Here is a 6,790-nt window from a genome sequence, read left to right as displayed (position 1 = left end):
TAAAGTGTTTAATTTTAAAGAATGGGACTTTGTGGTGGCTACCCCCAGTTCCTCATCCCCCATTGCTGCACACCTCTGTTCAATTTCCTGATCCTCTGTATATCATCCCCATCTCTTCACATACCTGATCCTGCTCCCCCTTTCCCTTCTTCCTTTTCTCTTCCTCCCAAGCCCCCCCACCTCCTACCTCCTTTGAGTATTTCATTCCTCCTTCTTTTTTTTCCCCATCTTTATTAACTTGAGTATTTCTTATTTTTCATTCCTCCTTCTAAGAAGGACCGAGGCCTCCATACTTTGTTCTTCTTTCTTGTTGAGCTTCATATGGTCTGAGAGTTGTATCATGGGTATTCTGAGCCTTTTGCCTGATATCTACTTAACAGTGAGTGAATATCATGTGTGTTCTTTTGTGACTGGGTTACCTCACTCAGGATGATGTTTTCTAGTTCTATCCATTTGCCTGCAAATTTCATGAAGTCATTGTTTTTAATAGAGGCTCCGAGACCCAATGGGGATGAGATTAGCTGAAATGCACAACAAAAGGGAGAGAGAACCTATACAGACCATATCCATCCAGTGGTTAGGCAAGGCCTTGTGTGAGGGAATAGGGCCACCCTCTCATCTCCAAATTTCTAAAGGAAATGCAGAGACAAAATGTGGAGCAAAGTCTGAAGTAAAGGCCATCCAGAGACTTCCCCAACTGGGGATCCATCCCATATGTAGACACCAAACCCAGACACTATTAAGGATGTCATGAAGTGCTTGCTGACAGGAACATGATATAGCTGTCTCCTGATAGTCTCTGCCAGACCCTGACAAACACAGATGTGGATGCTCACAGCCCACCATTGGACTGAGCATGGTAACCCCAATGGAGGAGTTAGGGCAAGGACTGAAGGAGCTGAAGGGGTTTGCAACCCTATAGGAAGAAAAACAATATCAACCAACCAGTCCCCTCAGAGCTCCCAGGAACCAAACTACCAACCAAAGAGTACACTTGGAAGAACCCATGGCTGCAGCTGCTTATGTAGCAGGGTATGGCCTTATCTGGCATCAGTAGGATGGTCCTGTCAAGGCTCGGTGCCCCAGTGTAGGGGATTGTCAGAGCAGTGAGGTGGGAGTGGGTGTGTTGAGGAAGACCCTTGTAGAAGCAGGGATGGGACAGGAGGTTTGCAGAGGGGAAACTTGGAACAGGAATAATATTTGAAACTTAAATAAATAAAATATCCAATAAAATAAAGTAAATGAGCTCTTATCAGGATAAGATTACCCATGGCTAATGAAGTTACCATTTTGAATGCACACATGGGTGGTGATTAATTGTATCATGTAATTCCACAATGTCTCTGTGTTGAGTTCCTGCTATAACTACTACTGTTGTCTCTTTCTAAGCTTATTCATCACTAACAATTAGCTACTCTGTGGCCATACCAGCCATTCCCCTCTGCCAACCCTCTTGTGGCCCCAAATCTACTTTCTGTCTCTATAAGCTTGATGGCCTTAGGCATGCCACAAAAGCAGATCCTATATGAATTATTCTTTCTGGGTAGATTATTTCACTTACCACAGTGCTGCCAAGATCCATCTATGTTATGGGATATCTTGAAAGTTTGAGCCTTTACATAATTAAATAATAACCCATTGTGTGGATGTGCCACATTTTGTGCATTTAAAGTCATCCAGAAAGACACTTGACTTCATCTTTTGCTTCTGTGAATAGCACTGTTGATAGTGTGTAAATGTGTGTGTGTGCATGAGTGCATGCATGCATGCATGCTTGCGTGCGTGCGTGTGTGTGTGTGTGTGTGTGTGTGTGTGTGTGTGTGTTTGTGCACACATGCATGCTGGTTTGAGTCTCCACTTTCTTTTCCTTCTTGCAGTGTTAGGCATGCTGTTGCAGTCATATGGAAGCTCCCTGGGAACTCGTTAGCATAAGTACTTCCTTTTATGAGTGTGACAGACCCCATACCGCAGTACAGTGACAGCATAATCCATGTTTATCTAAGGACCGACATGCAATCATTTTATTTATTGCCATTCAAATTCATGGTACAAAGACATGAATTGGGCTTGAGGCATGTGTAAAACAAAGTAGATGAATTTAAATAAACACAGGACATATACTAGAATGAGATAAATTAAACTGAACAAAAGAATTATGTGTATGGGTGTATGGGTCATAGCAAACAGAGGTTAGATTCAGAGTATTCTGGCAACAATCATGAAGAAGAAGAAAAGGAAGAGGGAGGGAGGAAGAAGAAAAGAAACAAAGAAAAGAAAAAAGAAAAGGAAGAAAGAAAGAAGGAAGGAAGAAAGAGAGAGAGAGAGAAAGAAAGGAAGGAAGGAAGGAAGGAAGGAAGGAAGGAAGGAAGAAGAGAAAGGAAGCAGAGTGAGCTATATTTGGGTTCCTAAGGATTCATGACACTAACTAGAGATGGGAGTCCCTTAGGGTCACTCCCATTGACAGTCCAGCATTGCCTCACAGAGTCAGAAGAGGCAGACTTCATGGCATTGGGTACCTGTTGCTGGAAACCACTAAAAATTCAAAACTTAAAAAAAAAAAAGAGTAGGAGAAAACACAGCATGATGGGCTAAGTGGTCCATCTGACTAACTAGTGCAAATGGGGCTCCGTGGCCCCACGCACCTCCAAACCACACTAGCTTACAAAGCTATGACTCATGCCTTCTCACTGAAATAGAGAGCACACTGCTTAGGGACACACAGGATATGGGGCTGCTGGGTTGTCAAAGTATAGTGGGTGAGAGTCACTGTGTCACTGGACTCCTGATTTAGACCTACAAATGTATATGCTGCTCAGAAAAACTAAACATGAGGACATCAAGTTGACTTATGGAGTGGGCATCTTATGAACACAGAAAAACAGCCAGATCATCTACAGGCAAGGCCAATGCATACTGAGAACCAAAGGATTGTTCATCCTTAGCTATAGCATTTGCTAGACAAAGTGTAAGACTAGGAACATCTCTGTATGTCTAAGCAGAATTTAAAAATCAATGTTGCTTGCACAGATTGGTCTAGGGAGAGTAATTAAAATTTTTGAATTGTTTTGAAGTTTGATTAAAGAAATTTTGTCCATATGTGTGCATGTGTGTGCATGTATGCATGCACGTGGCTCCATGTATGTATGTATGTGTGTGTGTTTCTGTTAAATAAAATAGAAGCTGCAGAGAAGCTGTCTATCCACCGTAGCCAGCTCTCTAACCCTCTCTAGCCTTCTCTATTCCTGTACCGTCTCACCTTCACTGTCTCCATCATCCCAATCTAACCTCTCAACCGTCTCCATCACCCCCACTGAACCTTCTCCACTGTCTCCATCATCCCGGTGTAACCTCCATTGCTTCCATCATTTTCATCTAACTTTCTCCACCATCTTTACCATCTTCCCTCCATTGTCTCCACCATATTTATCCTCCAACATTCTCTATGTCTTCACCATCTTCATCATCTCACCTCCACTGTCTCCATCATCTTCATCCTCTAACCTTCTTCACTATCTCCACCACCTCCATTCTCTAACCTTGCCTTTTTCTCTACCATTTCTTTCTGCTGTGTCCATCGTCTTTACCAACTCCTACTCTTCCATTCTTTACCATCTCTGCCCTCTCCGTCCCCACCGCAATCTCTATCCTCTGTGCTATCTTTGCCATCTCTACCAAACATGCAAACCAGGAAGCTGAAATATTCAAGGAAGACACTGTTGCCCATGAACTTCATGAGTACAGGGGCAGTGTTCTCAAATGCTAGTCTGGGGGGATGGTGCTAAGTGCTCACAGGGCTGAGTGGAATCACAGGGTCAAAACAACACATTCGTTACCTAGGAAGGCTGGGGAAGTGTCATCCAGGGAGATAGCCCATGCTGGGGAAGAGAGAAGGCCCTCAGGGAAGGCTAGCAACGGGGCACAGAGCAGCCAAAGGGGAAATTGGTCAACCTTTGTGGCAGAGCTAGAGTCCACTTGCAGCTGAGGTTTGTACTTCTGATCTCAAGGCTTTAATTTATATCTTAAAACTATACTGAAGTGTACCCTTAAACCCAATAACCTTCTTAACTAGAATTACTCTACTGTTTTCCAGAAAATGATTGCGGTCAAAACTTGAGTTTCTGCCAGCGACATAAGATGATGAGCGAGAACAGTACAGAATCCGATTGAAAGACTGTTAAATGGAAGCATGACCAAATCAGCTCCCAGAGGGCAGGCCACCTCCTCTCAGAAGGCTGCTGCTCATCTCCTCGTGGGCAATGAATACAGCAGGCTTTCTAGTATTGCCATGGGTACCTAACTGTCTTAGAAATATCTGACCACAGAGATGAACGCCAGAAGAGGCTACTTGGATGCTCAACCAGCCCTCTTCCTAATGTTCTCTCGGAGTGATTCACTGGAGGTCTTTTGCTGTTGTTGTTCCTAATATTGTTTATTATCACAGTAACAAATGCAGACATAAGAAGTCATCAATCAGTCGACTGAGCACTTCCTATTCCGCACTTACAGTTAACAGCTTAAGGTATTTCACTACAGGTTTCCACAAATCCTGATCCAACCCTTGAAGTAATTTGCATTTAAAATACAATACATTAACTAGTGTTTCCTACATGGTGTCTTGCAGTCAGATGTCCATTTTTCACATACTAGGTAACAAACTCATCTTGGCAGATTTGTTCGTTACTGTTTCCTACAAAGAAGGAAAAACAAATTCCATTTTTTTTAAACAAGAAAATTGGACTTTACATGAAAGGCCATGTGCGTAGCCTATGCAAATTTAAGCTGATTTTGAAAGTACAGTAGACTATAATCAATGGAACACAAGTGTCTACACATGCATTCTTTCCTGTTGTACTAAAAGTCAGATGATCTTGCAAACTGACAGCCTCAAAAGTCACTATTACCACTTTGTCTACTGTAGCAAGATACCTTAAGTTACAACAAAATCGGAGGAAGTTAAAACTGAATAATATCTGTTATAGAAATACTCTACTCTTTTCCAACTCCCACACTCACCTTTTCAAAATCATAAACAGCTCTCTTCTGTGACAATCATGTAAGAACTGTGAAAACCCAGTTTATGTAGCCTATCTCTTGGTTCACTGTCTGGCCATTCTGTTGTGTTCTGCTCTGTTGGTCATATACTGAGTGGCGAGACTTCCCACCAAGGGGTGAGCAGGACTGCAGTCTGTATGGAGTGAGCAGATAGAGAGGAAGACTTTCGAGATAGTTACCGCTAGGCTCCCATCTTTCAATATGTGCAAGCAAATAACTCTTTGGCTATTTATTTTACAGTGATACATTCTTGTATGAAATGTAACCTGTGGATGCTTGATGGGATACTCTGGTATAAAAGTGAGGTTGAGGAAGAATATTCCACTTCATACGTAGACCCTAGAGGCCCCAGAATGGTCGCTCTCCACTCATAGATGTTGTCACCTTTGGGAGCAGCACTGCAGTTTGGCAGAGAGTCTAAAGTGATGTCTGCCAGCTCCTTCTGGATCATCTCAGCACTGGTGGAGAGGAGAGTTTTTGCTCATGTTGACTTTACTCTCCTTCTTCTTGGGGGTGGTGCCATCTTTTTTTGGTCTGCTGGTTGGAGGATAAAAATGAAGAGGAGCTGGTGCTGACCCTCAAATCATCATCTGATATAATGAACCCCCACACCACCCTGTGAACGGCTCCTCTCTTTGTGTCTGGCTGCTCCATGCAGCTGCCATAGCTGTGACTGGGACTGGCCACTCGAGTCTCACTCTCACTGGGAAAGCTCACTGGAGGTCTTGTTTCCTTTGAATTGTTATTCTCTTTCACAGGCAGGTCATTTATGTCATGATTTTCATGTGACTTCCTTACCCTTGTCTACAATCTCAGGCATTCTTCTTTTAGGAGCTGGGCACATGGCCCTGTGGATGAGAGTGTTTGTTCTTCAAGCATGAAGACCTGAGTTCAAATCCCTAGCACACTTGTAAAAAGCCACACAGCTGTGGGTAACTTGTCACTCTGGCATTTGGGGATGATGATGAGAAGATTTTGAGAGCTCACTGGCCTGTCCGCCTAGCTGCAACAGTGAGCATCCAATTCAGTGAGAAATTCTCTCAAGGCAATAAGACAGAGACAGGGAAAGGGAGTCTCATCTTAAGCTTACAAGTGTGTGCACTCATGTATACTCACATGCATGCACGCACATGTGTTCGAATACACATACATGCACACACTTGTACACATATGCACACATATATACACAAGTACACACATAAACACACACACTCACACACACATACATACACACACACACACACACACACACACACACACACACACACCATATATTAGAGTTGTTGATTCTTACAGAAAATTGAAACTAAACAGGATCCTAAGAGATCATCCTTGTCCAACCAGTTACCAACTTGCCAGCCCCACTCCAGTCATAGTTCATCCCCAGTTCTGCTGCAAAACAAGAAATTCATCAAATTCGAGTCACTCTGTACTAAAATGTCACTGTCACCGTCAGTATGTCAACACCTGGACAACTTCTGAGAAGAGCTATGTCATCTGATGTTAAGGAGCTTCCCTTGTCTGTCTCAAGAATAATGGATATGGATAAAGAGGTGCTGCTGACTGTGAGCTGTTCTGGAACACGGGTGTGAGATTATGGGAAAAATGCATCTACCTGTGGCAATACCAGACGGCAGTCCATGTGAGGCACTTTTGCCATCCTGTTGCAAGTAGTGCTTCCCAGGGGAGATACAAGCAACGTCTGACTACCTCACAGGAGGTCTCATTAATAAAGTAC

General features: G+C 43.2%; 1 pseudogene; it reads right to left on the bottom strand.

Annotated features, from left to right (window-relative positions):
- Positions 1-5,075: 5,075 nt before the first annotated feature.
- Ube2e1-ps1 (ubiquitin-conjugating enzyme E2E 1, pseudogene 1) lies at positions 5,076-5,717 on the bottom strand (annotated as a pseudogene).
- Between the last annotated feature and the right edge of the window lie 1,073 nt (positions 5,718-6,790).

The sequence above is a fragment of the Rattus norvegicus genome, chromosome 6 (genome assembly GCF_021556685.1).
Source record: "Rattus norvegicus strain SHRSP/BbbUtx chromosome 6, alternate assembly SHRSP_T2T, whole genome shotgun sequence".
Taxonomy (NCBI): Eukaryota; Metazoa; Chordata; class Mammalia; order Rodentia; family Muridae; genus Rattus; species Rattus norvegicus.
Note: the sequence above shows the minus strand (reverse complement) of the source record. Positions and strands in the feature narration are given on the sequence as shown.